The sequence below is a fragment of the Malaclemys terrapin genome, chromosome 16 (assembly GCF_027887155.1).
Source record: "Malaclemys terrapin pileata isolate rMalTer1 chromosome 16, rMalTer1.hap1, whole genome shotgun sequence".
NCBI classification, from domain to species: domain Eukaryota; kingdom Metazoa; phylum Chordata; order Testudines; family Emydidae; genus Malaclemys; species Malaclemys terrapin.
Genome location: NC_071520.1, coordinates 12,542,708 through 12,558,842, shown reverse-complemented (window position 1 = coordinate 12,558,842; position 16,135 = coordinate 12,542,708). Strand labels below are relative to the sequence as shown.

Below are 16,135 nucleotides of genomic sequence, written 5' to 3'. Positions count from 1 at the left end.
CCACTATAATGCAAACTGAAACAATAAAGTTTAATGGTCAAAAACCCACAGTAACAAGAAGGAAGAAATGTAAAGTGCGGAATGTTTCTCCTTTAAGGTTTCTGTCATACCAACAGCAAAACAAGGCTCTGTTTAATGTTATTGTTTTCCATATCCCATTGGTAGATTTAAAAGTTATATTCAAACTAGCAAAAATGGGCCAGCAGTTGAAATCATACACACAGTTTCAGAATATCAGTTACAGCTCCATTTCAGGTCATAAAAGTATTACACAGACAACAAAAAATGTAATCCTCAGCAAGAGCCTTAGGCTGCATTTTCATGGAAAATTAATCAACGATTACTCTGAAGACCGGGTTTTCTGGGTTAATAGCACTGGTGGGCAGAAAAGAGTTCCAGTTCTAGCATGTTAACACACATCTGACCAATGACTGACTGGCCTGCTTTAGCTACAAAAGTTGTTAATTTAATAAAATTACACTCTGAAAATGTTTTTTCTTTCTATTGTTACAAGTAACACCTAAGATGAGTGATGATGAGCATCAGGTAACCAGGAAAGAGAAAAGTACTCCCCCTCCCACCCCACTTTTGCTCATTTGATTGCTTACTGCACTGTGTGTATAGTCATGTCCCCACTTACCAGCTGTCAATTCCCCCTGCAGGTATGAGTGTTTTACACAGCAAAACTGAAAGAGAAGCATTTTTTAAAAAGATAAAAATATGCAATTGTAAGACCACAAAAACTGGCAGGATAACTCAAGGGCAGGTGCTGGACTTAAAACTAAAACTTTAATTCGTTTTTTTAAATGACTAGACTTCAAGCTGACAATGTCCTTTACAGTGTGATTTTCACTCACTGACATAACTCCTCACAAAAGTAATGGTCAGAGTAAGTGGCCAGTGTTTACCTTTTAAGAAATTTTATTTCTGTATTTAAGGGCCCCATACCTGAACCTCTCCTTTCTCCAGTCTGAAGTCCCCCACCCAGGCAGACTCCTTATATCAGCAGCAGGGGCAAAGCCAGCATGAGCAGCAATTGCTGCCTAAACAGGCTCTCGCAGCCCTAAGGCCAATGTAAAAGGAGCACCTGTGCCAAAAAAATAATCTGATGCAGGTTGTAGAGGGGCGGTGACAGAGTTATCAGGTAAACGGACCACCTGTGCCATCCCCAATCCCAAAACCTGGAGCAGTCTGGTGGGAATGGGAAGCGTAGGGCACGGGTCACTTGCTAGAGGATTCTCTGCACCTTAAGGTCTTTAAACCACGATTTGAGGACTTCAATAACTCAGACATGGGTTAGGGGTTTGTTACAGGAGTGAGTGGGTGGGTGAGATTCTGTGGCCTGCTTTGTGCAGGAGGTCAGACTAGATGATCATAATGGTCCCTTCTGACCTTAAAGCCTATGATTCTATGATCTCCTCCCATCCCAGAATTGGGGAAGGGAGAGAAATAGGTCTAGCAAGGTGCATTTGTAAATCACCACCACCACTATGCAGACATGCAGGTATACTTTTTGTGTAGAGTGGGGAATAGGGGAGAAACACCCCCCACCCAAAAAAAAAAAAAAGATGGCAAAGAAGGGAGGGTGAACACTGTAGGGGGGGCTCAAGATTGGTTACTGAACCCAGCTCTGAGCTCCCTGCTCCCTCCTGCTGCTGCTTACAAAGCTGACAGAAACCCACTGAGCTCCTCCTCCAGCATCTCTCTAACTTGCCCTGCAGAAGGAAGTGAAAGGAAATTCCATTAAAAAAAAAAAAAAAAAAAAAAAAGAAGAGGCCACAGTCTCCAGAATTTTGGAATTTCTGGCTGGCAAAGAAGTGACAACAGTGTATGTGAATTTCATATTCTAGAACTATTTTACTGATTCCATAAGAACATGATCCTTAACCGAGGCCACTGGAATCTAGCTGCCCATGACAGAGGCCTTGCCTGGTTACTCACCAGTAACGTGCTTTGTTTTAGCTACATTCATGCCAGTACTGCCCCAATTTAGAATTAGTAATTACTAATCACTATCGTTAGCCTAAGAGTTTCCTTGGAGAGAGAGGGGAGAAGCTGTAACAGCTGCCTAACGTATTCTGTTCTTATGGAGTGTACTGCAAGTGTATTTTAAACATATATAGAACCTTTCTTCCTAAAACACTTTACAAGTTATATACACCTCAACCCCGATATAACGCTGTCATCAGGAGCCAAAAAATCTTATCATGTTATAGGTGAAACCACGTTATATCGAACTTGCTTTGATCCGCCGGAGTGCGCAGCGCCCCCCCCCCCCCCCCCGAGCACTGCTTTACCACGTTATATCTGAATTCGTGTTATATCAGGTCGCATTATATCAGGGTAGAGGTGTACATACAGTACAATGAAACTCTAGGAGTAGAAGCAACTGACACAGAATACTGCACGACAGTTGGAGAGGAAAAAAGTTTCATGAAATGACAAAAGCAAATCCCCATTCTTGCAGAATGCTTCACAAACAAAAGCAAACAGACTTTCATATTTTAAAGCCTGATCTGAAAAATCTACATAGTAAACAGCCTGGAACTTGCTGTGTCTAACTTGAGAATGCAAGTAAACTCTTCCTGGGCTTAGTTTGCATCCCCATAAAGCATATCTTTATTGACTGATTCATTGAGAGTAAATATTTAGAATCATAGAATATCAGGGTTGGAAGGGACCTCAGGAGGTCATCTAGTCCAACCCCCTGCTCAAAGCAGGACCAATCCCCAACTAAATCATCCCAGCCAGGGCTTTGTCAAGCCTGACCTTAAAAACCTCTAAGGAAGGAGATTCCACCACCTCCCTAGGTAACTCATTCCAGTGTTTCACCACTCTCCTAGTGAAAAAGTTTTTCCTAATATCCAACCTAAACCTCCCCCACTGCAACTTGAGACCATTACTCCTTGTTCTGTCATCTGTTACCACCAAGAACAGCCTAGATCCTTCCTCTTTGGAACCCCTTAGCAAGCTCTATGTTCAGACCACTACACAATCACCTCTCTTCCTGCAACCTAATCTATTCTCTTTTATATATCATAAAAATCTCCCACCTCCTCCAGATTGTGTGGAAGGAAACAGACACAGGACATGCTAAAGAATGTTTGTACAGTACTATACCATGCGGTGTTCTGTACTCCTCCAACCTGTAGAGGGCAGGCAACTGCTGAATTTATTAAGAACTATAAAATATTTCTATTTAATATTCAGACCCTGGTAAAGCATTAATATTGTTACACCCATTTTGACCTGAGCAGCTAGTCAAAGTTGGGGCCTCTGGGGATGTTTCAGTTAGGTGTAGAAATTGGTGGTAGCCAGGTATTTCTTTGTACAGTTCTTGTATATAAGACTATTTCAAAGTCCTCGGTCTCTGAATGCAGAAGCAACCAAGAACAGTTTCTTAGATTTCCAGCCCCCCAAGGCCCCTTTAGCCAACATCAGACCCAAAAATCATTCTCCCTAGAGTCTTCCATACTTCTGCTTGGCTTTTCCTTGTCTCTTTTCCTATGCCTCTCTCTCTGTTCTTGTCTGTGACCTCAGTATCTGTGTGTTCTCTCACATTCCCAAACACACCTACCCAAAATGATAGCCCAAAAGCTCCTAGGCAGGTTCACACACATCTTTTGTCCTAGGTGGGGCTTATGTTTACAGTTAATTGAAGGGCGAGTTCACACTTATCAACTTCAATAAGGTTTTAAGAACCAATAAATAACAAGGTTCATCCAGCTCATAAAAATATCCTAATTTTATAAATGGGGTAAGAGGTTCCCAAGAGTATACAGGAAGTAAGCATCAGACTAAGGAGTAGAACATGTCTTTTGGCTTATAGGCAGAGGCCTAATGTACTATCCCACAGGACAAGTCAGTCAGCCTTTCAGTGACTATTCTCTTTTCTATAATATGAGCCTAATATTTTATACTATCACATCTGTAAAATTCAAAGCAATGGACAAAGGAGGGTAGGCCTGAGTGAGTTAGTGTAATTAAGCATATATATTGAACTAATTTTTCTCATAGGCACTATCATATGAGACATGAGGCATTCCATCATTACATATAAACTATTACAGCAGAATACAGGGTTCTGTTCCTAGCTCTGCTATGAGTTTCTCTAAGAACCTGGGCAAATCACTATCTCTTTGTGCTTTGGTTTTCATTTGTAAAGTGGAATAATGATATATGCCTCCATTTTTCAGCAGTAGTGCAAGGTCACCTTTAAAACTTTATTCAACCCAAGAGGAGGCTCATCCTTCTCACAGGAAAGAATAAAGGATGACCTTACAGTTAAGAAAATCATCCCTGCTAATTCTGTACTAGATAAGCAGGAGAGAATGGGGCAGCAGTGGAAGATGTACATAAGAGAATTAGGCCAATTGTAATACCTTAATTTTTGTCAAAAAGAGCAAAGGAATAACAGAATCTAGAGGTGCACCCCATCTAATATTTATCTTGTCTAAGTGCTACATCATCATTAAGATGAGAGGGTCCAAAGGGAATTTGATGGTATAGCTTCCAACAGCTGAATCCATAATAAAGCGAATACACCATCTTCAAGACCCATATTTAAGTCTTTACCCACTCTTATCAAGCCAAGACATAAAGCTGCTTTGTAAAATTCTATTTGCTTTTTCTTTGGGTAGGAGGAGAAACAGAGGTCAACTCATCTTATTTTTTTCATCTTCAAATCACAGTGAAGAGCAAGCAAGTAAACTTGTTCTATCAATTTGTGGCAATACAGCATGACCATGATGCCCATAAAGTAGAACATACCACATGGGCTTCCCAAAGAAAACTTGAGGGACTGCACTAACAAATCCCTCCATATGACGACAATATTTACCATATGACTTTGTGATGTCCAACAGGTAGGGAATTACAGAAACAGAAGGATATTTGTTTAGGAAAAGCAAAGCCATATCTAGTGAGCAAGGGAGGGTAAGAACAAAAGGTAAGAGAATTCTCCTGCTCGATGGATACACAGTTAAAGTAACTGCTGTCAAACTTCAGGGACTGCTTGCTGAAAGAAGATCATTGGAACTTAGTAATGCAAGAAAAAGTAAAACCAGTTACCTCTAACCCTAGAAACGTCAAACTTTACTGAATCATTTTTACAGACGTTTCTATTTCAGTTAAGGCTTGTTAATTTTAAGATCGCCAAAGTTTTAGCATTCTCCTTTGTACAGGAAAATATGCTGAAGACTCTCATCCATTCCCCCCCAAAATACTGAGGAAATTCCATATCACAGTTTTTAAAGAATGCCCCATGTGTCAACACCAATGTCTGCTTTTAATTAAGAATGAAACTTTCCTATACATTTAAACAAAGAGTTCTAAGAATTTCAAACTCTTGGCCAAAAGTCTTTTCAAGACTGTTTTCAAGCAGCCAAAGGTTTATTTTCCACTGACAAAAAAGTAGTTCCCCTGTACAAGAGTGCAGAAAGGAAAGAAAAAATAAATTCCTTTTCATTGTTTAAGGAAGAGACCATCAGTCTCTGTGTTATATTGATTACATAATGTCTTAATTTGTAATGAACATTGGTTCAAGCAATGATCCAAGTCAAGTAAACCTTTAGATTAAAAAAGGGAACACAAAGAAAATTAAACTAACATAACGGATGTCTAATTACAAAATTACCAACAACCATTTCAATTGGCTTCAAGATACATAGTTATTCAGAAAGACAACGAGAAGTCCGGTAACACCTTAAAGACTAACTCCGGACTCCTCGTTGTTTTTGTGGATACAGACTAACACGGCTACCCCTCTGATAGTTATTCAGATGTCTAGGGGTTTTTAACAAGATCAAAAATGTGAATGTAGCAAAATATGACAATCTAGCATTTCAACTGTAGGGAATGGACAGTAAAAGAGTGCATACTGATTTATATGCACTCACACTCACCAATTTATGCCAGGATGTCCACTAGTTTGACTGCAATTTTGCAAAAAGATGCAAGAAGAGTTGCAAAATTGACATACATTCAGTATGAAAACAGATGTACATTTTGTCTAAGTCTTAGCAATGAAGCCAAGTTTAAAAGATTAAGTATGTAAGGAACATGGGTGTGCTTCACCTAAATATTCTTCCTAGAAGATCGTATTTCTTTACAGCACCTAACAAGATGTTAGAAGTGCCTCATCCTAGAATCTTCCCTGTTTTCTATGCAGTGAGCAAACCTAGGATCTGATCCTGTAATTTACACCCATACAACATTTCTTTCCCTGTTTAATTTCTGGGTAGTTTGCGCTGTGGTTTCTTTGGAACATAGTTCTTGTATATAACCAACATTAAAATTCTGACGTATTCCGACATTAGGTACAAAGATAAAAATCAAAGTAACTATTGTTACCACATAGGAGAATAAATATGATTAACACAATTGTCCTCTTACTTATGAAGAGGAATGTAATTGTGTGCGTGTAAAAAGTTTAGACGCCACATTATTTGCAGTGTCTGCTCAGATGCAGCAGCCAACCACCACCTGCAAGCTGTATTAAATAATAAGTACTCCCAATGGTGAATTCCCAAGTAATTTTAATTTAAATTAGTCCATCAAAGCAGAATAAGTACACTTTCCTTGTGACTATACACATAATCATAGCCTCAAACTCATTCAATCTCTACAGCCAATTATCTTTTTCTTCTTCATTATAAGTGTATTACTAAAAAAGATTAAATCTTTAGGGTAATCAAAAACAAACACTGAAGCACATGCTTAACATTATTCACATGATTTTTTCCCATTGAAGCATATGGGTTTACTCACAATAGTAATGTTACACCCTTGCTTAAGCATTTGTAGGATTAGAGCCAATATTTGCTAGTTAGAATCCAAAGGTACAAACAAGAGGCCGAATAAAGAACAGAATTTCTAAACAGAAGTATAGTAAAGGATTCCTTGCTTTAAAAAGTAAAAAGCAACCAGAAAACTCCTTTTGAAAACAAAGCAGCCAAAAAAGCAGATCACCTACAAGTACTATTATTTATTTAAACTTAAAAAGGTAACAGAGACCAGACCTATGAAATGCTCTAGGTGCCCTAACACAATTCCAGAAGAACTAAAATAATCATTTCAGCAGGAACTTGGCCTGCCAGGCACATACATAAACTAATTTCCAACCCTTCATCATTATGGGAAGCACATCCTTCAGCCCTCTCCTCAAACCCTATCAAAAAGATGTCTTTTACAAAGTGCCTAGAAGATTACAAAATTTGGGCTAGTTCACACTGGAGTGGTGGGGATAAATTCCAGGGCAGGTGAATAGCACCGTACAACACAAAAAGCAATCCATGAAAAATTAAAGATCCTGGCATCACAGTTCACGGTAATTGAACCTGTATTCCCCCTCCATGGACCCTCAAGGGCACCCATTCTGGATTCCTGGCTCTCCAGCTATCACCTCTCTTGGCTAGAGACCCATGTCTCTTTCCCTCCGGACCTGGGTATTTCCAGTCTGCACAGTTCCCTGCCTACACTGTGATGTTCCCAGCAAGCCAGACTGCCTAAACAGGCCAGCATCTGCACTTTACTTTCTTTCCAAAGGCTAACAGCATCATGACCCTACATATAAGTTATCACACAGCTCTTTATAAGCAAGCACATTTATTCTTAATGCATTACAGAGAACCATTAAAAACAATAAAAGAACCTTAGACATACATACCAGAGGTCACCCAAACAGCAACCCCTGGCTCTGGTAGGTTTCAGTCCTTCAAAACACACAAATGGGTTTTTCCCATTGTTACAAGTTCATAACTGTCTCAGATTCAAAACCAGAACACAGGATGGGAAGATCAGGCATTTCTTTATGCAGCTTGGGCCTTTGATCTTAGCTTTTGGTAACAGGTAATCAGCAAAAACCCTTTTCTCAGGGCATTTGCTTCAAAAGGCTGGGTTTTTGCATAACCAGAATTGGGAAATTTGCATGCAATCATGTCTCATAATAATTCCAAATCCATTCATTTAAATATAATGCACCCCAATGCAACTCTGTTTTACATAGAAATTCAAATCCCAGGCTGCTGACTAAAGCGACTGGAGAAATAACAAAATGGTGACATTACAAGAGCCAAGGGAGTAAAAACTGAGCGGGAGAGGGATTCTTAGGCAAACTACTTAAAACTGGTTTGGGTTTTTCTATTAACATCTACAATAATTCATTTTTTGGAAAAAAGGAAAACTCTGTTAGAGATACAACACCTATGGTATTCACAAGTATCCCCAAGACACCTCAAAGGTCCTCCAACAAAATCAAGGATGACCGGACTTGATACTCCTTATGTTGCTAAGGAAAAACAAATACAGAAACAAAAAAACCCAAGCAAGGGTGGGGAAGCCACTTTCAGAACTATTTTATAGTCAACATGGTGTTAACACCAGCAATAGCCAGTCTATACTATGTCTCCCAAAGTTGTTTACTTTGATGAAGAAGAACTGGTGTTACCAACCATGGGGAGAAAAATGTTCAAGAGCCCTAATCATAGACTATCAGGGTTGGAAGGGACCTCATGAGGTCATCTAGTCAAACCCCCTGCTCAAAGCAGGACCAACACCAACTACATCATCCCAGACAGGGCTTTGTCAAGCCTGACCTTAAAAACCTCTAAGGAAGGAGATTCCACCACCTCCCTAGGTAACCCATTCCAGTGCTTCACCACCCTCCTAGTGAAAAAGTTTTTCCTAATATCCAATCTAAACCTCCCCCACCGCAACTTGAGACCATTACTCTTTGTTCTATCAAATCCCACCTTATTCTTCTCTTCTGCAGACTAAACAATCCCAGTTCTCTCAGCCTCTCCTCATAAGTCATGTGCTCCAGCCCCCTAATCATTTTTGTTGCCCTCCGCTAGACTCTTTCCAATTTTTCCACATCCTTCCTATACTGTGGGGCCCAAAGCTGGACACAGTACTCCAGATGAGGCCTTACCAATGCCGAATAGAGCGGAATGATCACGTCCCTCGATCTGCTGGCAATGCTCCTACTTATACAGCCCAAAATGCTGTTAGCCTTCTTGGCAACAAGGGCACATTGTTGACTCATATCTAGCTTCTTGTCCACTGTAACCTCTAGGTCCTTTTCTGCAGAACTGCTGCCTAGCCATTCTGTCCCTAGTCTATAGCAGTGCATGGGATTCTTTCTTCCTAAGTGCAGGACTCTGCACTTGTCCTTGTTGAACCTCATCAGATTTCTTTTGGCCCAATCCTCTAATTTGTCTAGGTCCCTCTGTATCCTATCCCTACCCTACCCTATCTACCACTCCTCTCAGTTTAGTGTCATCTGCAAACTTGCTGAGGGTGCAATCCACACCATCCTCCAGACAGGAGCGGCGCCAGGGTTTTTGCCGCCCTAGGCAGCAGCGCTCCTGAGCCTTCGGCGGCGGGGGGGTCCTTCCGCTCCGCGTCTTTGGGGCACTTCGGCGGCGGGTCCCAGAGCAGTGAAGGACCCGCTGCCGAATTTCCGCCGAAGACCCGGAGCGGAAGGACCCCCCGCCGCCGAATTTCCGCCGAGGATGGCGGAATGCCACCTCCCCAAATCCTGCCCCCCTAGGCGACCGCCTAGGGTCGCCTAGTAGAAGCGCAGGCCCTGCCTCCAGGTCATTAATGAGGATACTGAACAAAACCGGACCCAGGACTGATCCTTGGGGCACTCCGTTTAATACCGGCTGCCAACTAGACATGGAGCCATTGATCACTACCCGTTGAGCCAGATGATCTAGCCAGCTTTCTATCCACCTTATAGTCCATTCTTCCAGCCCATGCTTTTTTAACTTGCTAGCAAGAATATTTGGGAAACCGTATAAAAAGCTTTGCTAAAGTCAAGGAATAACACTTTCACTGCTTTCCCCTCATCCACAGGGCCAGTTATCTCATCGTAGAAGGCAATTAGGTTAGTCAGGCATGACTTCCCCTTGGTGAATCCATGCTGACTGTTCCTGATCACTTTCCTTTCCTCAAAGTGCTTCATAATTGATTCCTTGAGGACCTGCTCCATGATTTTTCCAGTATCAGGGGGTAGCCGTGTTAGTCTGTATCTACAAAAACAACAAAGAGTCTGGTGGCACCTTAAAGACTAACAGATTTATTTGGGCATAAGCTTTCGTGAGTATAAACCTCACTTCTTCGGATGCATCCGAAGAAGTGAGGTTTATACTCACGAAAGCTTATGCCCAAATAAATCTGTTAGTCTTTAAGGTGCCACCAGACTCTTTGTTGTTTTTGTATGATTTTTCCAGGGACTGAGGTGAGGCTGACTGGCCTGTAGTTCCCTGGATCCTCCTCCTTCCTTTTTTAAAAGATGGGCACTACATTAGCCTTTTTCCCTCTCCGGGAAAGGGGGTGGTTCCCGGGCTCGGTCCACACAAAATTCACACTGTAAAACCACTTCACAATATAATTAGTTCCATTCTAGCAGAAAAGCTCTCTTTGAGGGTGCCAACCATTTCAACCACTAGCACAGACAGAATGCTTCATCCACAACCTATTCCAGGCTTTTTGGTAAGGAGAAGGGAGTTCAGTGCGGTGTGCTTAGCAGGTGCTGAATCCCCACCATCTTGATTTCTTCTCTGATAATGTGTCGGGAGTAGGGAATACAGTGAGCATGAGCTTTAGAGTGTACGTTCTTTGCCATTTGTGTGCGTAAGGCTGCTCTCTATATTTGTTGCCCAGACAGCATGAAAAGTTTAGGAATCCCCATCTGCAAAAATATGCAAAGGCAGCCACACACACACACACAATTAGAGTCCTGGTAGTGATGATTTCACTTCATTACACAGTAATCCCACTACAAATAGGGTAGAATTAGGACATACTGCTCTTCTTGGAAACATATTCATCTAACTTTGCCTCTTTGGGGGGAAAAAACAACACCTTGGGGAAAACAATGCTGCTTAATAAAAATATTTAAATAGAACTGTAATAACTATTTCCATCAAGTCACAAGTAGTCCATGGGGTATGTCGATTTTGTTTCGTTAATAACTAAGGAACCTTTTTTCATTTAATGTCCCTTTTTTTTTTTTTTTTTAAACAGTGTGATGTGTGAGTTAAGTGTTCTAGAGCCCACATGCTGTTAGGCAGCAGGTCCCCTGGGAATAGCTGTACAGAAGAGGCTGGGGAAGATGGAAAGGAAAGGAGTCGTACATGGGCAAGGGGGATACAGGTAAGAGCAGTAAGGACAGGAGGGAGAAGAAACAGATAAGGGGAAAGGAGTAAGGGGCCAGGAAAAAGATCTCGAGGAAAGAAAGGAAACAAGAGATGGGTGGAAGGAATAAGGAAATAGCGAGGGCAGCCAGAGAGCGTTAAGGGGGAGGAAGGAGGGCACAGAGTGGAAAGGGAGAGTTCACCACCTTGACCGGCATGACAGTGTACACAAGCACTATCACAGGTAGAGAACCCGGCTTTATGGTGCGCTATCTGGGTTCAATAGTCGGTGCAGAATGCTTGTCCCGGGCAGCGGGGACACCCTCGGCCCCAGCGGGAGCTCGCCGCGTGTTGGCGGGCCAGGTGAGGATGACAGGCGGGCAGGGGCAGTGAGGCTAGGCCGGGCCAGGGGGTGCTGGTACTGGTGCCGGTGCCGGCAGGAAGGGAACTCGGGCAGCGGCAGCTGGAGCCCTGGCTGGCGCCTGTCAGCGCGATGGTGGAGGACAGCTCTGGGGGGAGGGCTGGGCCCGGACCGAGGGGGAGGGGACATGCTGGAGCGAGGAGACAAAGATGGGGGGCGGCCGGGGGGCTCCCGGAGCGGGGAGCAGGCTGCGAGGCGGCGGGGCGGGGAGCAGGGAAGAGGGAGGTCGCGGAGGGGCCCCAGCGCAGCGGCGGGCGGGACAGAGAAGGGGTCAGTTGCCCGGGGCCTGGCAGGGCCTGTGGCCGGCACGGCGCGGAACCCCCTCCGGGAAAGCGGGCGGCTCCCGGGCTCGGTCCTTACCGGGCAGCGCCGCCTCCACTCTCGCTTCGTCACACGCCCGGCTCCGGGGAAGCCGCTCCGCGACCCGACAGCAGCGACCGGGCAGGGAGGGGTGGTCACGGCGGTCGTCACTCCCCCTCCCCTGCCCTCACCAGAGCCACTACACTGCGCAAGCGCCGAGTTAGGATGGGGGCGGGGCCCAGGCCAAGACTACGCAGCACGCGCGTTGGAAAAGCGCATGCGCGGCATCGGCGGCGTCTCACTCCGTCCGGTGAGGACTGCTTGGAACGTTAGCGCGCGCCGCCTGTTTCTCTGGTCCGCGGTGAGGGGCGGAGCCAGGCCCACTGAAGGCGCCATGGTGTTGGCTCCTCCCATTTACTAATGCCCAGTGAGCGAGGACCTCGAAGCGGTTTGGCCTGGTCCCCGCCGTGCTCGGGCCCCGGCTGCGTTGGGGACCCACTGCCGCAAATGGCAGAACGGTTTTGGCGGCTGCTCTGATCAAGCGGGGTCCTTGATCCAATCGCACCCCGGCTCCTCAGCAGGCACTGAAGGGGGCTTGTCAGCCAGTGGTAGACAGCAGAGGGAGGAGGCCTTAGACCCATCCTACTCTGCCAGCTCATTCTGGGGTGACCAGATCCCCACTGTGAAAAATCACGTCAGGCAGTAGGCGGTAATTGGTATCTATCTGGTCACTCTAGCCCACGCTGAGACGCCTTCAAATGGTTACAGTGCCACCTCCAGTAGCAGCCAAACTCAACAGCCTCACTTACTGGGAAGGAGAGAGGAAAAGTTGATGAGGAGTCCGGTGGCATCTTAAAGACTAACACATGTATTTGGGCATAAGCTTTTGTGGGTGAATAACCCACTTCTTCAGATGCATGGAGTGAAAATTACAGATGCAGGCATTATTATACATGAAGAGAAGGGGTTACCTTACAAGTGGAGAACCAGTGTTGACAGGGCCAATTTAATCAGAGTGGATGTAGTCCACTCCTAGTAATTGATGAGGTGTCAATGCCAAGTATCCACCTCACAAGAAACACGCTCATAAATGGTACCCTATTGCAATCTCAAGAGGTCTGTATACAAGCATAAAACATTCTCTGTTTGGTATTGGTAAGATCCAATACTTGCAATCAAGATTCCTTATCGTTAGCTTAGTAAAAGTACTATTAGTAGTATTCTGCCAGCTCTACTTTGAGTCACTATCATGTTCTACAAAAAGATAATTTTATATTAAAATGAAAATAAATTTGCTTTAATTTTGGATATGGATTTTTAAAACTGGCAATGATTATCTCAGTAAAACAAGCTATTTGCTGCTCCATCAACATGAACTAATAGCAGCATTTGTGTTACTGTTTTAAAGTTATCTAAAATATTTTGCATTGCTATTAGATAACACATTTCTCACTTTAGTCGAGGAATGTTCTGGTGAGAAATGTGCCTTCTGTTTGTAGCAACAGCAACATTGTACAGCTCAGTAAATTATAAAGAGCAAGCTGCTAGCTGACAATGCAAATGCCTAGTGTCCTAGTTCAAAAATGAAAAAGGTCACCAAAGCAAAATCTGTGTAAAATTTTAATACAAAAGTCAGAAATTTAGCATTCTGTTACTAAAACTATATCTGTGTCTATGTGATGAACATCATTGCCATCACACTTTTACTAAAGTATTTGTCATTCCCATTTATTGTCATTTTCTTGCATCCTTCAGTTTGGTCACTTCAAATGCCACTCAGCATTACATTTATGACAAAAATTAAGCACCATCATGGGTGCTGATTCTGAAGCTCAGAATTATAATTTGGAACAATGAGTGTAAAGTGATAATCCTTGTCAGAAAAGAATGGGTACTTATCCTACAATAACTATTGTTCAAGATGTCATAGGCAGTCTTAATCCAACTGAGATGCTCGTGCACCTCATGCATGCAAGATTGGAGTTTTTTTGAAAGCGGTGTTAGCTGGGCCGTGCGTGCATCATGTAGCTCATTATGCACCATACAAGGAGACAGGGTGGATCATTTGTGACTGCTTCTCAGTGCCCTTGCCATTCAAAGCCAGTGTTGCTGAGGACTCCAAAAAACAGGGCTGAAGGGTGGGCAAGTCACGGGATACACACACTCTACAACAGCTCAAAGAATCAAAGTTACTGAAGGACAAGTAATCATTCTTTCTTCTTCATGAAGACTGAATATGGGATTTGATCTTAGGTTGTTTGCCAATGCTGGAGAGACTGGAACCAGTCTCCTAGGTGGTAGGCCCTTGCTGATTGGGAGTTAATCATAGTCATATGAACTCTAGTGTCTGTGATGGCATGAGTGATGATTTTTCATAGTTCACAGTGAATACTAGTTGAGAGAACAGGGAAAAGACTTATTCTAAGGCTGATGCAGTCTCTTATTAGGACATGCCTCTGATCAGCTAGTCATCCGGGTGAGGTGGATACACAGATTCCCTGCTTCCTTAAATGCACTGCCAGGCATTTGGTGAATACTCTCAATGGCATGAGAGGCAGAACTCTGTATTGGTAATGGTTGGGACCCACTGTGAATCTTAGGTATTTCCTCTGGGCCAGATGGATAGCTATATGGAAGTATGCATTCTGCAAGTTTCTGCAAGGCTACAAACTAGCCTTGAGCTTGAAGAAATGGACTGATAGAGGCAAGTATTACCATCCTGAATCTGAGAGGGTATATGTATTTGTTTAGTTTCCTCAGCTGTAGGTGTAGATTTCCTTTCTTCTTTCAAATGAGGAAATACCCAGAGAGTGGAGTGTGGTATTTGAGTCCTTTGGTGAGTACAGAGTATCATCTGTCCTCTTTCTGAGCAGCTCTGAGCCCTGAAGCAGTAAACTCTCAATCATGGCCTGTATGTTTCTCTGAATGCCCACTGCCTGTAGCTGTGATGCCTGGCACATTGTTATCACAGTGGCCACAGATGTAGCCTTATATCTTTAGGCTCCTCTTGGCTGCAGGATCTTCACAAGGTACATGTTACTCTGTCTTATGTTAGGAAGGCAGTTAGCCACACGCAGTTGTAGGGAAGCTGAGAAGTACGATCCAAAAAGGTCAAACCTTCTCAGACCCTTGCTTTACTCATATTCAACTTTTAGTATAGCGCGGATATGAAAAAGGAGCTTGGGTTGTGGTGGATGTAGTAGTCAAACTCCCAGGGAGGTACTTGGTACCTCTTCTTGACTCACTTTGCAGGGGAATTAGCATGGTCAGTGTATGCCATAGGGCCTTAGTGAGGTCAAGTAATCCCTCATTTATAGGGAAGATGATCCTGGCTGGATCAGAAGCTGACAAAACAACAAATAGCTTGTGTGATTTCTCAGATATGACTAACATCTCTATCTCTAATCAATCCTCACAAGGAACTTCTGGAACGTTATGATGTCTGGTGCTGGTATTGAATGCCGGGGAGACTGCTTCATCAGGTGACAAAGACAAAAGGTGCTTTGGATCTGTCCCTGAATCTGGCTCTTCCTGGTAGTCTGGTGTAGGAATGCTAATGGGGAGTGATGTCTTTCTCTTGAGTGTGGTTGAGCCTGGCATCTCGATGCCTGAGATAGTGGACCCCTGTACCCCCAGTAGGGACACTGTGGCATGCCATAAGAATACAGCTGTCTTGTTGGGTATTGGCCAGTCCACTGCCATTCCTTACAGACTGGAGGCAGCTGAGCCCTGTAGGGTAACCTGGGAGGTACATCCATAGTGTCAATAACTGACCTCAGAGGAGAGAGTTCTTAACTGGGAGATGAGGAGAATGTATGCCCTGGTAATGGTGAGGAGTAGACCACTGTCATGGGCTGTGCCAAAGTATATGGGACTTTTGGTATTAGAGTTGATAAATGTCTCAGCTCAGATGATGGTCTTGGTCTCTGGGCTCATCCTCCAAAGTGAGCATTGACTCTGATGAATGGGTCATTGTAGCTGGGGTTGGTGCTAGAGTTGTCTGCTACATCATATGCTGCTTTTCCTCAACCCTTGACACCATGTGGGTCATTGTGGGAGTTATCTCAGGAGGCTTTATGGCGTCTGTCCTTATGGGATGAAACTGAGATCCCTCTGGTATCTCTGTATTTGAAGATACTTCTTTGATACCAGAAGTGTTGGTGCCTGCTTTGATGCCAATGATGTTGAAGATGGCTTTGATGCCAGTGCTGGATTTTGTGCTGGTCTTTAATGTTGCTTGTCTGCTAGGCGGGATGGTGGATGAAGCTAGTAG

At 43.7% G+C, this 16,135-nt stretch overlaps 1 protein-coding gene across 1 annotated transcript in view; it reads right to left on the bottom strand.

The window, feature by feature from the left end:
• Positions 1 to 12,069, bottom strand: part of SPECC1L (sperm antigen with calponin homology and coiled-coil domains 1 like) — a 102,397-nt gene extending 90,328 nt beyond the window's left edge. The window contains exon 1 of the mRNA XM_054006057.1: positions 11,923 to 12,069. The gene's annotated coding sequence lies outside the window, so the exon portion shown is untranslated. The remainder of the gene's footprint in view (positions 1 to 11,922) is intronic.
• Positions 12,070 to 16,135: the final 4,066 nt, after the last annotated feature.